Below are 26,396 nucleotides of genomic sequence, written 5' to 3'. Positions count from 1 at the left end.
CAATCTCTATTTCAGAGTATCCTCTTTGTAGTCCCATGTCAATCTGGTGCATGAGGTTAGCATAGGACAATTTGTTTGTCTGTCCCTTCTCACCTATCTGACCAGCAATTTTAAAGTCCTTTCTTATTGCAACTTCCGGTAAGTTACTATAATGATGTGTGTTAGCCTTTAAAACAGGTTCTTTTTTTAAATGACTGTCCCTTGAATCTTGACTTTTAGTGCTGAGTTCTTTAATTTGATCCTCTATTATCTTAGTTGTTTCCTGAAATGTTTCCTGCATAATGCGGTACTGTTGCTTTAAATATTCCAACTGTTGTTGTTCCGGTTGGGGGTCTTTGTCACTATCACTTACTGCTTCAGCATTCTTTCTCTTCGCTAATTCAGAGATGAATTTCCTAGTTGTCTGTAGAAATTGCATAACAGCCTCTTCACTCTCACTCTCTACCAGTTCATCCATCATATCTTCAATTATCCTCATGTAATGGCGGCGGTTTTTGCCTTTCGCCATACTCTCTTCTGACGCTTTAATAACCTGGCAGGTTTCAATCAGTTCACTGACTGTCATCTGTGTTAACGATCTGCTGATTTCATCTTGTAACCTCTCTATTTCCATTTTTGCATCTGTGCGATCGGGGTTGGGTGAAATTAGGGTGCTTTAATATGAACTGCAATAAAATGGTGGACACTCATCACAAAAGGGAACAAGTGTGTAACTGTACACAATAATACTGTATATAAAACATAACAACTGTGCAGGTACAGTACAGAATTATTGTGATTAACATCCAAATGCAATAAAGCATAACAACTGTGCAGGTACAGTACAGAATTATTGTGATTAACATCCAAATGCAGAGTCAACATGTGCTGTTTGCTGAGAACATCCTTCCCCAAAGCTGCACTAAGGAAGATGCCACATGTCCTATAATCACACTGCATTTACTTTCACTTGTCACTGGAACATTAGCTTGACCAGTTTAATCTATTATGTTCCCAGCTATGCTTATAAGAATCATCTCCCTTACCTGCAATAAAATGGAGGACACTCATCACAAAAGGGAACAAGTGTGTAACTGAAAGAAGGTTCCCCTCAGAAACAAGTAACTAAGTTTCCCTTCCCACTTACAGTGCAGCAGGTGCTCTGGTAAATGTGTCCTCTCTCTACAAACAGGAGTTTAGCTTAGAGTGTCAATGTGTCATCACTAAGAGAACCTTAACATGTTATAAGAATATTATTTTGGGGGTGTCTATTTTTACATTCTTTACACTCTCCCCCACAAACTTTTATGTCGTCCTTGACATATGCCAACCCTGTATGGTAAAACAATATGTGCTTGTTGTCTGACAACACCGTTGGGTAATGTGACAGTTAATCCCATATTCACAAAGTCACAATTTCTCACTAGGCCTATTATGCGCAATAGTACCTGGTGAGGTATTCTTGCTCGTACAGCAAGCTATTTGGTAAACCCCTTTCCTCACTTACTTGTGTAAGTTACTGTAGTCAGACTAAAGATGGTGGTAACCTAGAGTACACACTCTTACTCTGTCCCTTTACTTGACCCAACATGGTGGAAGACTAGATACACATTCACCATGTCAGTTTATAATTTCGACCAATACCTTTGGGGAAACTTTTCCCATCTTATCTAGTTCTATCATCTCAAAATTACTGCTTTTGCTTTACAATTTGTACATCTTTAACATTTGCTCTGTACATGAATAATTGCGGCATAAGTTTACATGCAAACATTAGAACATTAAACCTGACAGATTTACCAATGTTTAGAATCTACATCAAAACAATCTGGATCTAGATACCAATCAGGGTAGACAGGTAAAACATTTCTTCACTGTATGGCTTGTACTGTTGGATCTCTGGAAACTATGCTGGGTTGACCTAAAGTATCATAAGTCAAAGTCTTTGGTTGTCTTCCTTCTCTGCTGGATTTTAGTCTTTTTAGAGGAATGGTATCTGAATAGTCCTCATTCTCATTGCTCACACTTTCAACTATCTCTGTTGAGTTTTCAGGTGATGACATTTCCTCTTCCATGTGTCCTGATGGATTTTCAGATCTCTCATCTTCAGAAGAATTTTCTTCTGTAACAATCTCTGTAAGATTTTCATTGGTCCCTAACTGATGTGGGTAGAACTCATCAGCTTCTGGATTCAGATCTGTTGTGTTTCCATCTCTGTGATCACTTTGAAATATAGGAATGAAAGCTTTCCAATGTTCCTATTCCGTCTCTGATTCACTTCCTGTCTCATCATTGAAGTTTTGTGCAGATTGTAATGCAGTATTCTTACGGTTTTCTTGGTTTCTTGCAGTAGGTCTGTCTTTTGTTTTGTGACCTGGGTCTACAGGTAGATAATCACATGGCAACAACAAATTGCGATGCAGAACTTTGATTTTTCTTTTCCAGTTTCTGGCTTAACTTCATAAACTGGGCTGTCTTTACATTTCCTTTTCAGAACAACATAGACAGTATCTTCCCAATAGGATCTTAATTTTCCAGGACCTCCTCTTTCTGTGAGGTTTCTTACAAGTACTCTACTACCGGGTATTAGTTCAGCTCCATAAATCTTCTTGTCATAGTGTGCTTTACCTCTTTCTGCACTTTTAGTAGCTGTTTCTGAAGCAACTTTGTAGGCCTCATTCATTCTTTTTGTCCAGGTGTTCACATATTCAGAAGAGGTATGATATTTTTCAGTTACTGGAGTGTCAAACATGCTATCAATGGGTAATCTTGGAGATCTTCCAAAAAGAAGGAAGAAAGGAGAATATCCTGTAGCTTCACTCTGTGTACAATTATATGCATGTACTACCTTTGCAAGTGAATTTTTCCAATCTTTCTTTGATTCGGATGACAAAGTGCGAAGCATGGATAGAAGGGTGCGATTGAACCTTTCCACTTGTCCATTACCTTCTGGGTGGTATGGAGTTGTATGAGAGTTTTGGATGTGGCAGTGCTTGCCTAATGCCAAAAACAGTTTGTTTTCAAATTCTCTACCCATATCATGGTGAATCTTGGTAGGAAATCCAAATTTCAGGACAAAATCATTAAATATTTTGTCTGCAACAGTTCTTGCTGTTCCTGGTTGCATATGCTTGAACAAATCTTGTAAAATGGTCTATTACCACTAAGATATATTCATATCCACCTTTACATGTCTCAAGATGAAGGAAATCAATGGAGACCATTTCGAAAGGATATGTTGTGGTAATATTACTCAAAGGAGCTCTAGTAGGCTTGTTTGGGCGTTTATCCTTTAAACAGGTACACTGTTGAGTAATGTAATGTTCGGTGTCCCTTTGCATATGTGGCCAAAAGAATCTATCTCTGATTAGATTTACAGTCCTCTCAACTCCTAAGTGTCCCATCTCTTCATGTAATTCTTTAAACACTAATTGATGGTACTTCTTTGGCAACACTAACTGAGTATCTGATAGTGTTTTTCTTCTCAAAATTCCTTCATTGTCAAGATAAAGTTTATGCCATTGTCTCAGGAGTATAGAAAAATCAGAAGACTCACCTTGGCGCTCATGTTTTGATGGAAACTTGTTCTCTTGTTTATATTTCCATACTTTTCCAATCGCAGGGTCTTCCTTTTGTGCTGTTCTGATAGTACCTTTGGGAATTTTGGCTACACTTTTTAATTCACCATTTTCTGTCATTGGAGTTGTATTATTTTTACATATTTTCCCAATGAGATATAACAATTTACTATGGTGTTTTGTGGTAACACCGTTCATTTTTGGTGGCAGTCCATTAGTAGAATTGTATGGTTGCTGGGCACGCTGAGCAATGCAGTCTTGTATTCTTCGTGAAGTATTCAGCTTTAACCTTTCCTTTGCTGTGTTCCTTGCTATATGAGGACTCCTATCTGATACTTCTTTGATATAGGGCAGTGTATTACTCTGGGACACAGGTGTGCTGTAGGTTACTGTCTGTCCCTTGACAGCAACCCTCTCTCTTTTAACAGATTCTGTTTTCTCACTCTGCATCCTTTTGCAAAATGTCCCGATTGACCACATTTGAAACAATGGTTACATGTGGTTCCCTGACCTGTGCTCACAACATTCACAAGCCCTTTTGCTTAGTCTCGGTGTGGCTGTTGGCCCTTTAAATACAAGCTCCTGCTGTGCTGCTGAACTTTGCAAAAGTGTTTTCATTTCTAGCATTTCTTTTTGCATTTGCAGTATTACCTTTTCAAGATCCAGTTTAGTATTCTGTATTTGCTGAGTATTTTGGTTACTTACTTGTGGCTGCATCAATGGCATGGTGTCAGCGGATTTCTGAGAACAATGTAGATGACTGGACTTAAACTCCATCATCATTGGTTTGCTGTTTTTAGATTTCTTCTGCTTTCTCTCTATTTCAATCTCCATATTGGCAGCTTCATTCATTTTCTCTATGAGCAAATCATCTGAAGCAGAGGGGTCGTCTAAATATTGCTTTAGCTGAAATTTGATGTGATCACTTACCAGTCCAGTACCTACAGACCTTAAGAATTTCTTCTGTATTAATGCCATTCAAAGTGTTCATCAGATTCTTCTCCTTGTGAAACAAACAAGAGACAATCTTTCAGTTCAATTGCTCTAAACAGAAAATTCTGAGGTGTTTCTTTGGTATTTTGTGAGATGTTGATCAGTCGTTGGTACAAATCTGATGCATTCTCTTCCTTGTCGTGAATTTTCAGGATTTTTTTCAGTTGCACTAGAGTCAGCTCATTCTTCATTTCCAACATACCTCTAAGACTTAAACCAGGACTTATGGCCTTGACTACAGATTCCACAATCTCTATTTCAGAGTATCCTCTTTGTAGTCCCATGTCAATCTGGTGCATGAGGTTAGCATAGGACAATTTGTTTGTCTGTCCCTTCTCACCTATCTGACCAGCAATTTTAAAGTCCTTTCTTATTGCAACTTCCGGTAAGTTACTATAATGATGTGTGTTAGCCTTTAAAACAGGTTCTTTTTTTAAATGACTGTCCCTTGAATCTTGACTTTTAGTGCTGAGTTCTTTAATTTGATCCTCTATTATCTTAGTTGTTTCCTGAAATGTTTCCTGCATAATGCGGTACTGTTGCTTTAAATATTCCAACTGTTGTTGTTCCGGTTGGGGGTCTTTGTCACTATCACTTACTGCTTCAGCATTCTTTCTCTTCGCTAATTCAGAGATGAATTTCCTAGTTGTCTGTAGAAATTGCATAACAGCCTCTTCACTCTCACTCTCTACCAGTTCATCCATCATATCTTCAATTATCCTCATGTAATGGCGGCGGTTTTTGCCTTTCGCCATACTCTCTTCTGACGCTTTAATAACCTGGCAGGTTTCAATCAGTTCACTGACTGTCATCTGTGTTAACGATCTGCTGATTTCATCTTGTAACCTCTCTATTTCCATTTTTGCATCTGTGCGATCGGGGTTGGGTGAAATTAGGGTGCTTTAATATGAACTGCAATAAAATGGTGGACACTCATCACAAAAGGGAACAAGTGTGTAACTGTACACAATAATACTGTATATAAAACATAACAACTGTGCAGGTACAGTACAGAATTATTGTGATTAACATCCAAATGCAATAAAGCATAACAACTGTGCAGGTACAGTACAGAATTATTGTGATTAACATCCAAATGCAGAGTCAACATGTGCTGTTTGCTGAGAACATCCTTCCCCAAAGCTGCACTAAGGAAGATGCCACATGTCCTATAATCACACTGCATTTACTTTCACTTGTCACTGGAACATTAGCTTGACCAGTTTAATCTATTATGTTCCCAGCTATGCTTATAAGAATCATCTCCCTTACCTGCAATAAAATGGAGGACACTCATCACAAAAGGGAACAAGTGTGTAACTGAAAGAAGGTTCCCCTCAGAAACAAGTAACTAAGTTTCCCTTCCCACTTACAGTGCAGCAGGTGCTCTGGTAAATGTGTCCTCTCTCTACAAACAGGAGTTTAGCTTAGAGTGTCAATGTGTCATCACTAAGAGAACCTTAACATGTTATAAGAATATTATTTTGGGGGTGTCTATTTTTACATTCTTTACACTCTCCCCCACAAACTTTTATGTCGTCCTTGACATATGCCAACCCTGTATGGTAAAACAATATGTGCTTGTTGTCTGACAACACCGTTGGGTAATGTGACAGTTAATCCCATATTCACAAAGTCACAATTTCTCACTAGGCCTATTGTGCGCAATAGTACCTGGTGAGGTATTCTTGCTCGTACAGCAAGCTATTTGGTAAACCCCTTTCCTCACTTACTTGTGTAAGTTACTGTAGTCAGACTAAAGATGGTGGTAACCTAGAGTACACACTCTTACTCTGTCCCTTTACTTGACCCAACATGGTGGAAGACTAGATACACATTCACCATGTCAGTTTATAATTTCGACCAATACCTTTGGGGAAACTTTTCCCATCTTATCTAGTTCTATCATCTCAAAATTACTGCTTTTGCTTTACAATTTGTACATCTTTAACATTTGCTCTGTACATGAATAATTGCGGCATAAGTTTACATGCAAACATTAGAACATTAAACCTGACAGATTTACCAATGTTTAGAATCTACATCAAAACAATCTGGATCTAGATACCAATCAGGGTAGACAGGTAAAACATTTCTTCACTGTATGGCTTGTACTGTTGGATCTCTGGAAACTATGCTGGGTTGACCTAAAGTATCATAAGTCAAAGTCTTTGGTTGTCTTCCTTCTCTGCTGGATTTTAGTCTTTTTAGAGGAATGGTATCTGAATAGTCCTCATTCTCATTGCTCACACTTTCAACTATCTCTGTTGAGTTTTCAGGTGATGACATTTCCTCTTCCATGTGTCCTGATGGATTTTCAGATCTCTCATCTTCAGAAGAATTTTCTTCTGTAACAATCTCTGTAAGATTTTCATTGGTCCCTAACTGATGTGGGTAGAACTCATCAGCTTCTGGATTCAGATCTGTTGTGTTTCCATCTCTGTGATCACTTTGAAATATAGGAATGAAAGCTTTCCAATGTTCCTGTTCCGTCTCTGATTCACTTCCTGTCTCATCATTGAAGTTTTGTGCAGATTGTAATGCAGTATTCTTACGGTTTTCTTGGTTTCTTGCAGTAGGTCTGTCTTTTGTTTTGTGACCTGGGTCTACAGGTAGATAATCACATGGCAACAACAAATTGCGATGCAGAACTTTGATTTTTCTTTTCCAGTTTCTGGCTTAACTTCATAAACTGGGCTGTCTTTACATTTCCTTTTCAGAACAACATAGACAGTATCTTCCCAATAGGATCTTAATTTTCCAGGACCTCCTCTTTCTGTGAGGTTTCTTACAAGTACTCTACTACCGGGTATTAGTTCAGCTCCATAAATCTTCTTGTCATAGTGTGCTTTACCTCTTTCTGCACTTTTAGTAGCTGTTTCTGAAGCAACTTTGTAGGCCTCATTCATTCTTTTTGTCCAGGTGTTCACATATTCAGAAGAGGTATGATATTTTTCAGTTACTGGAGTGTCAAACATGCTATCAATGGGTAATCTTGGAGATCTTCCAAAAAGAAGGAAGAAAGGAGAATATCCTGTAGCTTCACTCTGTGTACAATTATATGCATGTACTACCTTTGCAAGTGAATTTTTCCAATCTTTCTTTGATTCGGATGACAAAGTGCGAAGCATGGATAGAAGGGTGCGATTGAACCTTTCCACTTGTCCATTACCTTCTGGGTGGTATGGAGTTGTATGAGAGTTTTGGATGTGGCAGTGCTTGCCTAATGCCAAAAACAGTTTGTTTTCAAATTCTCTACCCATATCATGGTGAATCTTGGTAGGAAATCCAAATTTCAGGACAAAATCATTAAATATTTTGTCTGCAACAGTTCTTGCTGTTCCTGGTTGCATATGCTTGAACAAATCTTGTAAAATGGTCTATTACCACTAAGATATATTCATATCCACCTTTACATGTCTCAAGATGAAGGAAATCAATGGAGACCATTTCGAAAGGATATGTTGTGGTAATATTACTCAAAGGAGCTCTAGTAGGCTTGTTTGGGCGTTTATCCTTTAAACAGGTACACTGTTGAGTAATGTAATGTTCGGTGTCCCTTTGCATATGTGGCCAAAAGAATCTATCTCTGATTAGATTTACAGTCCTCTCAACTCCTAAGTGTCCCATCTCTTCATGTAATTCTTTAAACACTAATTGATGGTACTTCTTTGGCAACACTAACTGAGTATCTGATAGTGTTTTTCTTCTCAAAATTCCTTCATTGTCAAGATAAAGTTTATGCCATTGTCTCAGGAGTATAGAAAAATCAGAAGACTCACCTTGGCGCTCATGTTTTGATGGAAACTTGTTCTCTTGTTTATATTTCCATACTTTTCCAATCGCAGGGTCTTCCTTTTGTGCTGTTCTGATAGTACCTTTGGGAATTTTGGCTACACTTTTTAATTCACCATTTTCTGTCATTGGAGTTGTATTATTTTTACATCTTTTCCCAATGAGATATAACAATTTACTATGGTGTTTTGTGGTAACACCGTTCATTTTTGGTGGCAGTCCATTAGTAGAATTGTATGGTTGCTGGGCACGCTGAGCAATGCAGTCTTGTATTCTTCGTGAAGTATTCAGCTTTAACCTTTCCTTTGCTGTGTTCCTTGCTATATGAGGACTCCTATCTGATACTTCTTTGATATAGGGCAGTGTATTACTCTGGGACACAGGTGTGCTGTAGGTTACTGTCTGTCCCTTGACAGCAACCCTCTCTCTTTTAACAGATTCTGTTTTCTCACTCTGCATCCTTTTGCAAAATGTCCCGATTGACCACATTTGAAACAATGGTTACATGTGGTTCCCTGACCTGTGCTCACAACATTCACAAGCCCTTTTGCTTAGTCTCGGTGTGGCTGTTGGCCCTTTAAATACAAGCTCCTGCTGTGCTGCTGAACTTTGCAAAAGTGTTTTCATTTCTAGCATTTCTTTTTGCATTTGCAGTATTACCTTTTCAAGATCCAGTTTAGTATTCTGTATTTGCTGAGTATTTTGGTTACTTACTTGTGGCTGCATCAATGGCATGGTGTCAGCGGATTTCTGAGAACAATGTAGATGACTGGACTTAAACTCCATCATCATTGGTTTGCTGTTTTTAGATTTCTTCTGCTTTCTCTCTATTTCAATCTCCATATTGGCAGCTTCATTCATTTTCTCTATGAGCAAATCATCTGAAGCAGAGGGGTCATCTAAATATTGCTTTAGCTGAAATTTGATGTGATCACTTACCAGTCCAGTACCTACAGACCTTAAGAATTTCTTCTGTATTAATGCCATTCAAAGTGTTCATCAGATTCTTCTCCTTGTGAAACAAACAAGAGACAATCTTTCAGTTCAATTGCTCTAAACAGAAAATTCTGAGGTGTTTCTTTGGTATTTTGTGAGATGTTGATCAGTCGTTGGTACAAATCTGATGCATTCTCTTCCTTGTCGTGAATTTTCAGGATTTTTTTCAGTTGCACTAGAGTCAGCTCATTCTTCATTTCCATCATACCTCTAAGACTTAAACCAGGACTTATGGCCTTGACTACAGATTCCACAATCTCTATTTCAGAGTATCCTCTTTGTAGTCCCATGTCAATCTGGTGCATGAGGTTAGTATAGGACAATTTGTCTGTCTGTCCCTTCTCACCTATCTGACCAGCAATTTTAAAGTCCTTTCTTATTGCAACTTCCGGTAAGTTACTATAATGATGTGTGTTAGCCTTTAAAACAGGTTCTTTTTTTAAATGACTGTCCCTTGAATCTTGACTTTTAGTGCTGAGTTCTTTAATTTGATCCTCTATTATCTTAGTTGTTTCCTGAAATGTTTCCTGCATAATGCGGTACTGTTGCTTTAAATATTCCAACTGTTGTTGTTCCGGTTGGGAGTCTTTGTCACTATCACTTACTGCTTCAGCATTCTTTCTCTTCGCTAATTCAGAGATGAATTTCCTAGTTGTCTGTAGAAATTGCATAACAGCCTCTTCACTCTCACTCTCTACCAGTTCATCCATCATATCTTCAATTATCCTCATGTAATGGCGGCGGTTTTTGCCTTTCGCCATACTCTCTTCTGACGCTTTAATAACCTGGCAGGTTTCAATCAGTTCACTGACTGTCATCTGTGTTAACGATCTGCTGATTTCATCTTGTAACCTCTCTATTTCCATTTTTGCATCTGTGCGATCGGGGTTGGGTGAAATTAGGGTGCTTTAATATGAACTGCAATAAAATGGTGGACACTCATCACAAAAGGGAACAAGTGTGTAACTGTACACAATAATACAGTATATAAAACATAACAACTGTGCAGGTACAGTACAGAATTATTGTGATTAACATCCAAATGCAATAAAGCATAACAACTGTGCAGGTACAGTACAGAATTATTGTGATTAACATCCAAATGCAGAGTCAACATGTGCTGTTTGCTGAGAACATCCTTCCCCAAAGCTGCACTAAGGAAGATGCCACATGTCCTATAATCACACTGCATTTACTTTCACTTGTCACTGGAACATTAGCTTGACCAGTTTAATCTATTATATTCCCAGATATGCTTATAAGAATCATCTCCCTTACCTGCAATAAAATGGAGGACACTCATCACAAAAGGGAACAAGTGTGTAACTGAAAGAAGGTTCCCCTCAGAAACAAGTAACTAAGTTTCCCTTCCCACTTACAGTGCAGCAGGTGCTCTGATAAATGTGTCCTCTCTCTACAAACAGGAGTTTAGCTTAGAGTGTCAATGTGTCATCACTAAGAGAACCTTAACATGTTATAAGAATATTATTTTGGGGGTGTCTATTTTTACATTCTTTACACAAGCAATATATATTATTCTAGCTCTTTTTTAATTGCCCCTTTTCCTGACACAAATACAACTATAGTATTCATTGGTCAGCCTATCACATGCTGTAATTGACTGATAGACTGTTAAATAGAAGCTTGTGTTTTGGATAATTATTCAGCCTGATGAAGAAGTCCTGTTAACTTTGAAATGCATTGCTCATTATATCTTGTAGCTGCTAATCATAGCAATTATATGTTATGTAAAATTGCACTACCTAAAACAAAATACTTAGAATAATTAATACACCAAAAAATAAAATGAAGACAATTATAATAAGGGCATTTTGTGAGGCACTGCCCTCACTGCCCCAATGGACCAACCACCAGTGTCCAAACCTTAAGCTCATGAGAACTTTTCTAGTTATAAATGCGCCCCTTGAGTTGGTTAGAACATAGTTGGCCTTTTATCATAGTACAGGCCTGCTTGGGGAATGTAGGATTCCCACCTCCCTCCCTTTCTTCTTTTATGCTTTTCTTTCTCCCTCTCTTCACCCACTGGCACTCAACTAACATCATAAAATAAAGGCCCTGGTACATAATACTAGTAGATTGCTTGTAGAGATAGAGCAGTATTTGGAGTATTTGAGGACTGATCCAGTTTTGAAGTGAAGATTATCTACAATAAACTTGGAATTCCTCTCCAGGTATATAGAACTTCTAGTGTAACAAGTCTGTCTATAGAAGGAAATACACCTACATTACCTACCATCTTTCCAGCAAACTCAGTTCTAATTTTGTTATGTTACTTTACAGTTCAAGGCTACAGAGAGAAAATGTATGTTTTGTAATTCACATCTTACTACATTGTTTGAGAAAATTGTCCTGTACACCAAAAGCATTGTACACTTGCAATTTCTAAATAAAGTTATACAAATAAAAAAAGTTAAAGATAAGTATTTTTATCTAAACAAAAATATAGAAAATAATGTTTTGCAAGCTCTGTGACTATTATCCAAATGATTTCTGTTAATGGACTTAATACTTTAATACAGGGGGAAATAAAACAATTTTCAAATGATAATCTGTGCTGCAAGGTTTACACATTATTATAAACTAGTCCTAAAGCCTGTGTACACGGGCCAATTTTTTAAGTACTGCGGTTCCAACCCTTGCTCCCTCTCTCTCCCCACTCTCTCTTTTGTGCTCTCACTCCCCCTCTCTCTTGTGCTCTCTCTCCACCCTCTCTTTTGAGCTCTCTCTCTCCCCCCAATTTTGCACTCCCCCCCTCTTTTGATCTCTCTCTCCCCCCCTCTTGTGCTCTCTCCCCCCTCTTTTGCGCTCTCTCTTCCCCCTCTTTTGCTCTCTCTCTCTCCTCTTTTGCTCGCGCTCTCTCTCTTCCCCCCTCTTCTGCTCTCTCCACCCTCTTTTACTGTCTCTCGCACTCTTTTGCTCTCTCCCCCTCTTTTCCTCTCTCTCTCCCCTATTTGCTCTCTCTCCCCCCTCTTTTGGGCTCTCTCTCTCCCCCCTCTCTTCTGCTCTCTCTCCCCCTTTCTTTTGCGCTCTCTCCCCCTCTCTTTTGCGCTCTCTCCCCTCTCTCTTTTGCGCTCTCTCCCCCCTCTCTTTTGCGCTCTCTCCCCCTCTCTTTTGCACTCTCTCCCCCCTCTCTTTTGTACTCTCTCTCCCTCTTTTGCACTCTCTCTCTCCCTCTTTTGCACTCTCTCTCTCTCCCTCTTTTGCACTCTCTCTCCCCCCTCTTTTGTGCTCTCTCTCCCCCCTCTTTTGCGCTCTCTCTCTCCCCCCTCTCTTTTAAGCTCTCTCTCTCCCCCCTCTCTTTTTGAGCTCTCTCTCCCCCCTCTCTTTTGAGCTCTCTCTCCCTCTCTTTTGCACTCTCTCTCTCCTCCCTCTCTTTTGAGCTCTCTCCCCCTCTTTTGTGCTCTCTCTCTCCCCCTCTTTTGTGCTCTCTCTCTCCCCCTCTTTTGTGCTCTCTCTCTCCCCCTCTTTTGCTCTCTCCTCCTCTCTTTTGCTCTCTCTCCTCTCTTTTGCTCTCTCTCCCCCTCTCTTTTGCTCTCACGCTCTCTCTCTCACCCTCTCTTTTGCTCTCTCTCCCCCCCTTTTGCTCTCTCTCTCCTCCTCTTTTGCTCTCTCTCTCCCCCCTATTTTACTCTCTCTCTCTCCCCCCCTCTTTTGCTCTCTCTCTCCCTCTTCTCGTTTGCTCTCTTTCCCCTCTTTTGCTCTCTCTCCCCTCTCTTTTGCTCTCTCTCTCTTTTTTCCCCTCTTTTGCTCCCTTTCTCTTTTTCCCTCCTCTCTTTTGGTCTCTCCCACCTCTTTTTGTCTCTCCCGTGGACAACACCCTTCACACGCGCTCCCGCGAGGCCACGCCCCTCATTACGCCCATTGGCCATGCCCCTCATCACGTCCAGTCACGCCCCATCATGACACGCCCGGTCACTCCCCCACCAGGCAGCTTCCGCAGTGTGCACTCCTCTGCTGTTCAAGGCCAGGTATGTTTGTCATCTGTAGTCTCTACTGCGCATGACTGCATCTGACAAACATACCTGGCCTTTTATTATATAGGATAATTCCCTTATATATTATTGATAACATGAATATATAGATGAAGAAATTATCCTCATTAGTCATTGAGTATCTGTTGATGAGTTGTGGCTGAACATGTAATTTAAAATAAACATTTAGGGCTCCATATATAAACGAACAGGCAGACATGTTCCCAGTTAGTGAATCTGTCCATTGGTGATCATGGCTAGTGGGCAGCATTGAGTTGCCCATATTTCTTATTGCAGAAGTGGTTATTCATGCAAATCCACCCCTGCTATTGGGTAGCTGAGCTCAGAGCTGGCAGAGTGGTTAAGAAGCAGCGCTCTTCTTAATTATCGGCTACAGGCTCAATCATACAAGCCTGCACCACAGAATGAACCCCTTATTCTTGCTAAAATATTTTAACACGTATATATTTTTTAAGGCTATTGTGCGTTAAACGTGTGATATAAACTATGGGAGTTTTAGATTAAAACTGTGTTAAAATGCAAGACTGGCTAATGTTGTAGTTAAAGTTCCCGGGTTACCATCTATCAGTCTATTCTGCACATTACAATTCCTTTTTAATCGAGCGCATGATTGTTTTGAACAGGTTTTTTATACATCTGTCAGAGTTTGCAGTGAGAAGCCGCAATTTGGTCATATGTTTCTAATAAACTTCTCAGAACCAAATCTCTTTTCTGTATCTTAGTGATCCTATGGCCTTGCCAGATTTTCTCAATTAGGATCGCACCCACTACCTGACATCATAGATTTACTTTAGGGTAAGAAAATATAGTTTGCAGGTTTGTTATAGAAATATTGAACCACAACAGGATTGAAGCCCATGTCTATGACTGTGTGTGATCCTTTCAATCACATTATTATCATATTAAATTAAACTTTGTAAGTGGAGTTATATTACATCTGAGCAGGTAAGGAGATGTGAAAAAAAAAACCTTAGCTTTTATTATTGGGTATCTACTTATCAAATATATCAATGTAGCCCCCATGAGATTTGAACTAGACAGCAATGCATTTTAGGTCTTCTATCAATACACTCTATATAATATAGAATGACATGTTATGGTTTAATCAAGTATTTAATGTGAAGTGTTTTCACTTTGTTGGTGGATAAGGTCCAGATGTGAACAGCGCCTCAGACCCTTCTTGAACCTGCTCTGCAGTATTATAAATTCTGTCTATTCAAATAAAGATTTATTATAGTATTCCCTGCTCTTTTAGATGTGGTAATAAATTAATCTGTGATCTTTAAAGGAACACTGCAATAGAAACATTTTTATCATTAGATTTACTCTTTGACTGCAAAAAGGTCCGCAGTTCATTTTGGCAGCCAAGGGGTTAAAAGAGCGTGTATTAACTATTATATATGTTGTAAGCATTAATAACAAGTACTATGAAGTTTAAAAAATACATATATAAAACCGCAAACTCTTAAAGTAATGAAAAACTTTGAATGTTACTTTTCTTAAATCAACAGGTAGTAACATATGTATTTTAAAACTTACTTTGAAATGTCTATAATAATTAACCCCCCCCCCGTCCGCCTGTTCTAATTATGACAGGCGGGTGGGTGCAGCCAATAGCAAGTTATGTTATTCTATAGTAGAACACTTTTGTGCTGTTGCTTCTGCTTTGGATCATGTGTCATTGCTATTGAGTAATTGGAATAATTATATTATGTTACACATGTGCCAGTCACTTTAAAATGGCCACTTTAGTGGTGTATTTGCATATATGGTCTAGATTAATTAAAGCCCTATTCAGTGCTATTGTATAGTGGCTGCAATGTCTAGAAATTTTGTGTAGCAATCATGTTAAATATTTGTTTTTAATTCACACTTGCATTGTCGAGATTGTCAGTTACAGTTCTGTCATCTTCATAAACGGATTTCCATCAACAATGACAACTTTGTGACGTTCTATTCCATCTTCTTTGTGCGACAACAGGTTTTTAAAAAAAATTAAAAGGTGCAAAAAATGTGTTTTGAATAATTTTCAGCATCCAAAATCTCATGTCACATCTTCTCACAATAATAGAACTACGGCAAACAGAGACCCAGTTCTGTATAGTGAGAGTGAGGTTTTGAATAGGGATGGGCGAATGTGTTTATATTCTAATTCGAATGTTAGAACAAACTTTATTGTAGAAATTCAAAATAATCGAATGTTGACAAGATTGAATATTCTCAAAAATTCTATAATTGAATGCCATTTACAGTTTTCGAGTGTCACTTTCGAATTCGAATGTTCATAATTAAATCGAATGTCCACATACACATGAAGTTCAATAGTTCATGTGGTAGAGAATTTAGTAAATTGATACATAATAGATACAAATATATCAATTTGAATGTTTTTATTTAGAATATTGCATAATTCGAATATTACATTTAAAGAGAGCATTAGAAATACTATTACAAATATATCATTTTTAATTTTTCAAATTTGAATATTACATTTAAATAAAGCCTTAGAAATACTATTACAAATATATAATTTAAAAATTTTCGAATTCGAATATATATTTAAAGGAAACTTTAGAAATACTATTACAAATATATAAATTTGAATTTTTCGAATGTGAGTATTGTATAATTCGAATACATGAAACAAATGTTAGAATGTTATGCAAACATTCGAAATTCGAAGCGAACCAAAACATTCGCCCATCCCTAGTTTTGAAACCTTGCCACTTAGCGGCTTTACAGTGTGAGAACTGTTATATCCCCTTTATAGAATATATCACTTGTGACCACTTTCTTTTAATAGAAACTAAATTCCCACACTGTACATCTTGATTTCTGATGTAACATTTCACTAAACCAGAAAACAGTGCTTTCTCAATCCATGATTAGAAAAAAATGAAAAATAAATACTTTTAAAAGATTAAAAGTGTCAATGTAATCATTGAATAAACATGCCCAGTATACCCATAATGCTCATATATAAATGATGTTAATATCGTTTACCAGTTATCAGGATGGATTCAGATTACAATAAATTAATCTCAGACATGTAAATGAGGATTTTCCTTACACACTAAACAAAGGGGTTAATTCAAAACAACTGTGATGTAACCTTAAGAGGTGTGAAACAGCCATTGTATATATCAGTTTGGATTCCTAGTTTTGATCCTAATCAAAAACACATTTTCAGGAACATTTCAGCACTTGTGTATGTAATAAATAGTGCAATACTGCATCAGGATACTGCAGTGATAGCCTCCAGTTCATAAATACAACAGATAGAATTAGTTGCACAACTGGATTTTTTTCATGAAATTGAAGTCCCAAATGACACAAAAATCCCCCACAAAGGGTTAACACATAAAGTCCTGCCGAGGAGCCGAAGAGAACTTCTGTTTAGCCCATCAGAAGTTGCACTAATTGCAGCTCTCCAACAAGGCTTTATCTCTGATCTCCCCTTTGCTGGGGGGGCTTCTACAGCAAGTAATGCACTCATTATATGATCAAATGAATTAGAGTATTTCATTTTTCCATTACAGTGTCCCTTTAAATTCTAAGCAATCCTATATTACAGAACCGTACCTTTCAGAGATAGCAAATTATAACAAAGAGAGGCTGTTTTCAGACTAGAGGGATCCACTAAAGATTTCTTGCCTAACTGTATTTTATTGATACTCTGTGCAATATATCTAATCATTGGGGTAAAACTATTGTTAAAGAGCACAAACACCTAGGGCTTGATGATTTTAATCTTTGATTTAAAGCTCTCCTCTCTGGCAAGATTAGTACCACAAGGTCCCTCAAAGAATTATAGAAAGACAAAGGTTAGCTTGAGAGATTGTTATCTAGCTATGCAGGGTTCTCTATGTAAAGGAGATTTTTATGTACATTGCAATGTAAAGCTCAAAGATTTTGCATGATCCCTCTCCAAGTTTTTGTTCATCAGACTCTAAATGATTAATAATGGTAAAGGGGCACTAAAGTCAAAATGAAACTTTCATGATTCAAATAGAGCGTGCAATTAAAAAACAAACATATTTTCCAATTTACTTCCATTTTAAAATTAATAAAAAAAATTATATGCACACTATCTGATGCACCAGCTCTTACTGAGCTACTGCAAGAGTTCACAGTGTATACATAATATTCTGTAGGAGTCTGTGATTCGCTAACGCTGTCGCATGATACAGGGGGCAGTGATATGCAAGGAAATTGTAAAATGTGCTACTCTCATTGTTGTGTGGTCCTTTAGTTGTGTTAGGTAGGCTGTTCCACTGTAGAGGATTGCATTTTTTTCCACTAGGTGGGTGTATGGGTGGAAGTGGCACTCTAAAGTTTTAGTTTTAATGTGTGTGTGTATGAGTGTGTGTGTGTGTGTGTGTGTGTGTGTGTGTATGAGTGTGTGTGTATATCAGTGTGTGTGTGTCTGTGTGTGTATGAGTGTGTGTGTCTGTGTGTATGGGTGTGTGTATGAGTGTGTGTGTATGAGTGTGTGTGTATGAGTGTGTGTGTGTATGAGTGTGTATCAGTGTGTGTGTGCCTGTGTGTGTATGAGTGTGTGTGTCTGTGTGTGTGTGTGTGTGCGTGTGTATGAGTGTGTGTGTATGAGTGTGTGTGTATCAGTGTGTGTGTGTGTATCATTGTGTGTGTGTGTCTGTGTGTGTATGAGTGGGTGTTTATGAGTGTGTGTGTGCGTGTGTATAAGTGTGTGTGTGTCTGTGTGTGTATGATTGTGTGTGTGTGTGTGTGTGTGCGCGTGTGTATGAGTGTGTGTGTGGTGCATTTGAGTTAGTGGTGAGGTGGTTTAGGAGGTGCGGTGTTAAAGGAACAATAAAATCTAAATTAAACTTTCATGATTAAGACAGAGAATGCTATTTTAAATAACTTTCCAGTTCGCTTCTGTTATCCAAGTTGTTTTGTTCTATTTGTATCCATTGTTGAAAAGCATACCTATTCTTGAGGTAGCCTCAAGAGCAGCAATGCACTACTTTGAGCTAAATGCTGATTGGTTGTTGCACATGTATGACTCCAGTAATTGGCTCATCTGATGTGCTCAGCTAGCTCACAGCAGTACCTTTAAGCTCCTTTAATAAAGGATACCAACAGATTGAAGCAAATTTGACAATAGAGGTCCGATTTATCAAGTCCCGTATGCATTTAAATGCATCTGTTTCCGCGCGAGCCTTCAGGCCCGCCAGAAACAGGAGTTAAGAAGCAGCGGTCTTAAGACTGCTGCTCCTTAACTTGTCCACCACATCTGAGGTGGCGGAAAGCAATCCGCCCGATTGCATATGATAGGGGTTAATTGACACCTGAATGTGCAGGGGGCGGCATTGCACAAGCATTTCTAGTGAAATGCTTGTGCAATAATAAATGCCGACAGCCTATGCTACAGCGGATCATGTCCGTCCGCACATTAGTCCGCACATTAATAATTCGGTCCCTATAAGTAAATTTAAATGTTGTTTAAAATTGTATGCCCTATCTGAATCATGAAAGAAAATTTGGGGTTTCATGTCCCTTTAAGAAAGTCATGGTTATGATTTTTTTATGTTGGTCCCTCTAGGGGGTAATTGATTAATTGCAAATAAGCTGTGGGGTGATAAAGTTAGGTTTAATGGGGCAGTGGTTGGTGTGCAGAGATCAGGAGATGCCTCAATAAAGGGATGAGAATGGCAATATCATATACATTTCATTTATCAGCATGTAGCTTAAATCTATACTAGAGCTGATATAACAGCATTAGCACAAGGCAGATGTAAATCCAAAGGGTTAGTGGTATATATTGTTTTTATTCAATTGTTTTTTTAGTCTGCAGTGCAGGGATTTCATTAACAAGACTGCTTAGGTGAATAAACACATATCAGAGCTGTAATGTCCATTTCAAAAGTACATTAAGGCTTATACAAAACAAAAAGAAAACCTGTGAACTAGTGCATCAAATGGCATTGCACTGTATAACATAGGGAGCCCTAACGATTCAGTAGAAGGATTTGGCAACAACAGTTCTCTGACACATTCCCTCTGTTCAATGGAGCTGCACAGTACCTGTGTGTTAGTTCATCTGATGTCTACATGACTGACACAAATAATCTGCTACTCTTTAACACTTAAATTAAAACGTCAAAAATCAACTTTGATAATTCAGATAGAACATGCAATTTTAAACAACTTTCCAATTTACTTCTGCTACCTTATTTGCTTTGTTGTCTTGGTATCTTTTGTTGATAATTATACCTAGGTAGCTTTATGAGCAGCAGTGGACTGCAGGGAGCTAGCTGCTGACTGGTGGCTGCACATATATGCCTTTTCTTATTATAACAAATACTAGTGACTATATCTTATCACCACTTAAAGGGACATTATACACTCATTTTTTATTTGCATAAATGTCTTGTAGATGATCTATTTATAAAGCCCATAAAGTTGTTAAAAAAAAATAAATGTCCCATCTGGGGGCGGAGCCTGGCTGTGCAGGAGTATGGCCGCGTCTGGATAGTGCTCCAGAGCCGTAGGTCGACCAAATGATATCAAAAATAACAAAAGAGACCTGAGTTATGAGCTGAATCTACCTGAACTGAGCCTGAATTGAGCCCAAGAACCAAGGGAATCATTGCTAACTGCTAATTGACTTTCTGAGTCGTGACTTTTTGCCCCCCGGTGTTACTTGTATACCTGTGCGCTACCTGTGCAGTGGATCTGTGGCCCAGTTTGCAGCGTCGGCACTGAGCTTGTGCTGAGCTTGCCGCCGACTTGTGCCTTAGAGTTTGGGGTTTTTGCCACTACTACCGCCAATACCGGGGAAAGGACCGGGTACTTTTACTTCTGAGCGCCTCTCTACCTGTGGAGCGGGTATCTCCCGCATCGGCTGCTGCGGTGCTGTGGGGCGGCTGGCGGAGGGAGACCGGAGGCGTGCACAGCCCGGCGTTTTGGGCATACAGCTGGAGTGGTGTACTTGAGGTGCCGTGAGACCCGCTTTCTAGCCTTCTAGCCTTCTTAATTTTCCTCCATAAGGATTGGTGAGATACTGTTTGTTTGTTTCACTGTCAGTAAAACACGGAAAAAGGCAAAAGGGGCTGAGAGACTTCACGGCTTTACAGAGGATCACGATCTGTTTACTGAGTGGGTGTGTATTAAGAGTATTAAGAGCTTACATAGAGCTTGCACAGAGTTTACATAGAGCTCACAAGCATTGGAGGTTATAAGTTATAAGTTTGTGAAGGGGTGAGGAGCAGCTGTTACAGGCTTGAACTTATTGGGTTGCTGGCAAAAATACCTGAGTTGATAAGGATAAGGATAAGCTGAAAATTTCAGTGTATACTGTTTCTCAGGACTATCATCACCCCCCAATACTATTTAATACAGCACACAATACAGTATACCAGTATACCATTCTGCCTATTTTACAGATGGGACACAAAGCAAAAGCAGATTAACACAGCAGGAATTATCACAGTGAGTCTGCAGTGTCTTTTTTTCTTTTTTTTTTCTCTGACAAGCTTACATTGGGACTGCAAAATCTATCAGCACCATCGTGCTTATTCTATAGCTGGGACACAAATCCAAAATTAGATTGAGATTAATACAGTAGGAAACCTACCTCTCTTCTAACAAGCTGATTTTGGGATTGTAAAACCTACTAATCCTATAAGCAAATATTATTATGTCACAAAAAAAGCCTGGGGGTGAAAAGGGCACGAAAACAAGAAATATGAACTACTACACTAAGCCTACTGGATCTCAAGTACCTAGTGCTGATCAGACACAGACATCCTCAAGAGAGGATGCTGTAGCTTTATCTGTAGCTTTACCTGTAGTTTTACCTACTCCTGAATCCTCACAATATGTTACTAAAGAGGATTTGAAGTTTTTATCATCTAAAGAGGATATAAAAGGAATAGCAGCAGACATCAAGAATTTATTTGGTGAACTAAAAAGAGACCTAGCTGAACTCTCTCAGAGGGTTAATACCGTCGAGACCTCACAGGCTACAATGCAGGAAAAGCTGCAGGATAACACCTCTCAGACTCAACAAAATACCAATGCTATACAGGGTCTTCTGGAAAAAATAGAGGACTTGGACAATCGCAGCAGGCGGAATAACCTCAGAGTTAGAGGAATTCCGGAAACAATCAACCCCATTGCTCTTTTGGGGTATTTACAAGACCTCTTTAAAACTATCAAGGGAACACCGTCGGCGCAAGAAGTGATCATAGAAAGGGCGCATAGGGCGTTGCGGCCCAAACCATCTTTAAATGCCCCTCCAAGAGATGTCATTCTTAGGCTGTTGTACTACAAGGATAAAGAGGAGATACTTCGCTGCAGCCGGAACAAACAACCAGTTCAATACGCAGGGATTACCCTGCAAATTTTCTCTGATCTATGCCCTGCAACCCTACAGAAACGTAGGGAACTGCGTTTCCTAACATCAGTTCTCCAGGATAACAAGATCCCTTATAGATGGGGATTCCCCACCAGTTTGATAGCCTTTAATGGAGAAAAATCTACAATTTTCCGCTCCATGTCTGATTTGGAGAATTTTTGCTCTGATCTGGGAGTGGAGGTTCCGCTCCAAGATAATTCTTCAGGCCCTTCTTCTGATCTCCAGGAAGGCGGACGTTAGATCTAACCGGATGGGTAAGACTATTGGCTTATTTCCCTTGGAATTATTTACCTTGGAACTGCTCTAAAATGAATGTATGAGGACAATAATACATTATAAAGACTTCGTTATGATGGACCAGTCTCTAATAAAGACTTTGTCCTCACCTTGCCACAGTTACTTGTTAGATCTGCCCAGATATCTTAGGCTGATGCTCTTTCTTTAATGGAGTTAGATCCTTTTTCTTTTTTTATTTTCTTGTTGTTTTTTGGTGTTGGGAGGATGTGGATTTCTAAATTGTTAGTTATGCCCTTTTTAAATAAGGGTTCCATTTTAATTTAACTATAAGCCCCCCTTCGGATACCAAGATCTCCTTGAGTTTTACTAACTTGTATTGGGCCCCCGGCTTTTCGTATTCTAGGGTTTAGTTGCTTTATTTGTGGGGGACATTGTTAACAATAAATATCAGCTTTTTGCATATGAAGCTCATATATCAGCTCATTTTTGATTGGGGTCTTATGCAGACTAGTGTATGCTATTAAGGACTGTGTGGCTGGGGATGGGTCGTTATCATTTATACTTGTATGAAGGGTCCTTCTCTACTCATATATGTCCCATACGGTTCTAAAATGTCGGCTCTTATTTACATTTTGTGTATTGTTTGTTTAAAATAATTATATGTTTTACACTAATGTCTAATTTATATTTAATCCCCTCAGGTCCTGTTAAAATGTTTAAATTCTTTTTTTTAGGCCGACCGTAGGCATATTCCCTTTAGTAGAAACCGATACAGAGGTTAGTAGGTAGCTTTTTCCTTTAGTATAGTTGTTACACGTGACCATTAAAAACTACTATTTTGCAGATACCTCTCTACTTCTGACTTTTAGTATACTAAGAGACCCTAGTTCGACAGCAATCCAGACTATATAGTTAGTGATCCCCTTTAGAACTAGGATCTTCTCTTCTATAACTATAATTCTTTTCTGACTTTCTTACCCTTTTCCTGCTGTTTCTTTCTCTAATCTTCTCTTATTTCTATTTTTTTTTTTTTTTTTTTTTTTTTTTTTTTTTTTTTCTCTCCAATAATGTATGCCAGACATAATAATCCCCAGGTTCACCCACTGAAATTTTTAACAATAAACGTGAAAGGCTTGAATAGCCCTGGTAAACGATCCATAGTTACAAGAGAACTAAATAAGCTTCAGGGGGATGTGGTTTTTATACAGGAATCTCATTTTGCCAAACAAAAAGAACCAAAATGGCACAATCATAAATATCCAACTGCTCTCTTTTCCTCCGGCCCTCGTAAACAGAATGGGGTGGGTATTTTAATACATCATAGGGTACCATTTCAGGTGCAAGATGTGGTAAGAGACAGGGAAGGCCGATATATCATAGTGGTAGGATTATTACATAATGTTCTAGTCACTCTGATTAATGTATACGCCCCGAATGTAGCACAGCATGTCTTCTTCAAAACACTCTCGGGGAGATTGCTCGAGCATTCTAAAGGAATTCTTATCATGGGGGGTGACTTTAATACTCCATTAGTCCCAAAACAGGATACTTCCAATGGTCTCTCAAGTGTGCCTCACTATATATTGAAACATATTAATATGATGCTTAGAGGTCATTTGCTGCATGACATATGGCGTACGTTACACCCCACTGATACAGGATTCACATTTTATTCCAACCCGCACAGGAAATACTCCCGTATAGATTATTTTTTTACAAACTCTCATGGTATTGAATATGTGCAACGTAGTGATATTGCTTCAATCACATGGTCTGACCATGCACCTGTCTCATTTGAAATGCTGTGGCCCGACATGCCTGCTACCTCCTATATTTGGAGACTGGATGAGACCCTCTTGGGTGATCCGGTCATCCGAGAGGATGTCTCAGAGCGTATGCGAGAATACTTCAAATTGAATTTAACAGAGGATATGCCCCTCTCCACGGTGTGGGAGGCCCATAAGAGTGTGGTTAGAGGTCATCTTATTAAACATAAAGCCAGATTGCAGAATCAAAAAAGGTTGAGATATAATCAATTATTAACTGATATTAAAATATTAGAGGAACAACACAAGAAAAACCCCTTAAATAGCGATATTGACAACCAACTGACACAAGCCAGATTGGATTTTAGACAACTTCTTCGTGATGAAAATCATAAAATAGCGATCTGGCTTAGGCAAAGGTACTACGAGGAGGGGGATAAAGCTGGTAAATTACTGGCTAGGACACTAAAAAGATCCCAGCTCAAAGCTTATGTATATTCTATGAAGGATCACAGAAATGTGACCCATAGGGACAGCCGTGGTATAGCAGAAGTATTCCGTGACTACTACGATGGGCTGTATAATCTCAAAAATAGCCCGGCTACCCAACTAGGGGACATGCCCACACAGAGCCAATTGGTCCAAGACTATCTCACGACCACTCAACTCCGAACCTTAGACAAAGAAGCTGAGGCCTTTTTAGAGACACCCCTGACCGGGGAGGAGATAGCGAATGCGCTGAAAAGCCTCCCGAGTGGTAAATGTCCGGGCCCAGATGGGCTAAGCGCAAAATACTATAAGGCGTTTCTCCCGGAGCTTCTGCCACACCTCCAGAACTTGTTCAACACTTTACCTGAGAGTGGGGTATTACCGGCATCTATGCTTTTGGCATACATAACAGTATTACCAAAGCCGGGAAAGGCCCCAGACAAACCGCAAAGCTATCGGCCGATATCTTTGCTGAACACTGACGTCAAGATTTTGGCGAAGGTGTTAGCAAACAGAGTTAATAAGTACCTACCAGACTTGATTGCTTTAGACCAGGTCGGATTTATATCGGGTAGGGAAACCAGGGATAACACCCTTAAGGTGTTGCAGCTGATTTCACATTCTGCCGACCGGGGGCTGCCGTTCGCCCTGCTGTCGACTGATGCGGAAAAAGCTTTTGATAGGGTGAACTGGCAGTTCCTTAGAGGCACCTTGGGGAGAATGGGATTTGGGAGGAGGTTTATTAACACAGTTTTTAGCCTCTATTCCTCTCCGAGTGCGAGGATACGGGTCAACGGTCTTCTTTCAGAATCACTCAATATCTCAAATGGCACTAGGCAGGGGTGTCCTCTATCCCCCTTATTATTTGCCATCTCGGTAGAGGCCCTAGCGTGTAATATCCGCGACTGCAAACAAATCAAAGGATATCCAATAGGAGATCGGGAATGTAAGATATGTATGTATGCTGATGATCTTCTGTTTACACTACGAGATCTAGAGACATCGGTTCCTGCCTTACTACAAGAGTTTGACAAATATGGTAAGGTCTCAAACTTTTTATTGAATGCCACTAAGTCTGAGGTCCTGGGAGTTAATTTAGACCCACTTGTAATGGGATGGCTCAAGGAACATAGCCCGTTTCAAATAAAAGAAAGACAATTGAAATATCTTGGCATACACTTAGCTGCCTCAGTTGCAGACCTCTTTGAGGCTAACTATATGTCTCTTAGACGCACAGTTACGGCTGATCTTTCAGGGTGGAAACACAAAACAATCTCTTGGTTGGGAAGAATAGGGGTAGTGAAAATGAATATCCTTCCAAGAATAATGTACCTGTTTCAAACACTACCTATTCCTCTACCTCCTACTTTTCTTACACAGTTTCAAACCTTAATCGAGGAATATGTTTGGCAGGGGATCAGACCGAGAGTATGCAGAAAAACGATGTATCTAGCTAGAGAAGATGGCGGACTGAGCCTCCCGGACCTCAGACTATACAGGAAAGCAGTGATTCTGCAGAGAATAGTTGAGTGGTGCCAGGGTAACCCACAAAAAGACTGGATTACTATTGACAAGGAAGCTTTACAAGGGCAGGAACTGCCGCCCCTATTGTGGACGGCTGCTAAGTACAGATCTTCCTGTGTGCGGAAGTACCCCTTGTTGGAGGAGCTGTTTAGCGTATGGGATACTACGATAAAAGTGGACTCCCATGTTTCAACATTGTATTCCCCCCTGACGCCTATATATTCTAACCCCGATTTACCACTTCAGTCTAAAATACCCCCGGAACAGAGCAGAGAGTTCGGTAACAGAGTGGCTAGCTTTGTTTCTAGGGGGAGAATAAAGGCAAGGGAAGAGATTTTGGCAGATTTTCCTGAGATCCCATTGTCTTGGTTTACTTATTTACAAATAGGCCATTTCATAAGCACCCATAAACATAAGACACATTTATTGAGGGACCCTACACCCTTCGAGGCTTTATGTATGAAAAAAACTCCATCTAGACATTTGATCTCTATCATTTACGCCCTTCTCCTTCACCCCAAGGATAGCCCCCTTCCAAATTATACCAGAAGGTGGCATAGAGAGTTGGGAACGGATTTGTCCGAGGAGGAGTGGCAGCGTATTTTTTGGGCTGCCAGGACAGTCTCGGTTTCAGCTCGTATAC

The sequence above is a fragment of the Bombina bombina genome, chromosome 1 (assembly GCF_027579735.1).
Source record: "Bombina bombina isolate aBomBom1 chromosome 1, aBomBom1.pri, whole genome shotgun sequence".
Classification (NCBI taxonomy): Eukaryota; Metazoa; Chordata; class Amphibia; order Anura; family Bombinatoridae; genus Bombina; species Bombina bombina.
This window is presented reverse-complemented; position numbering follows the sequence as displayed.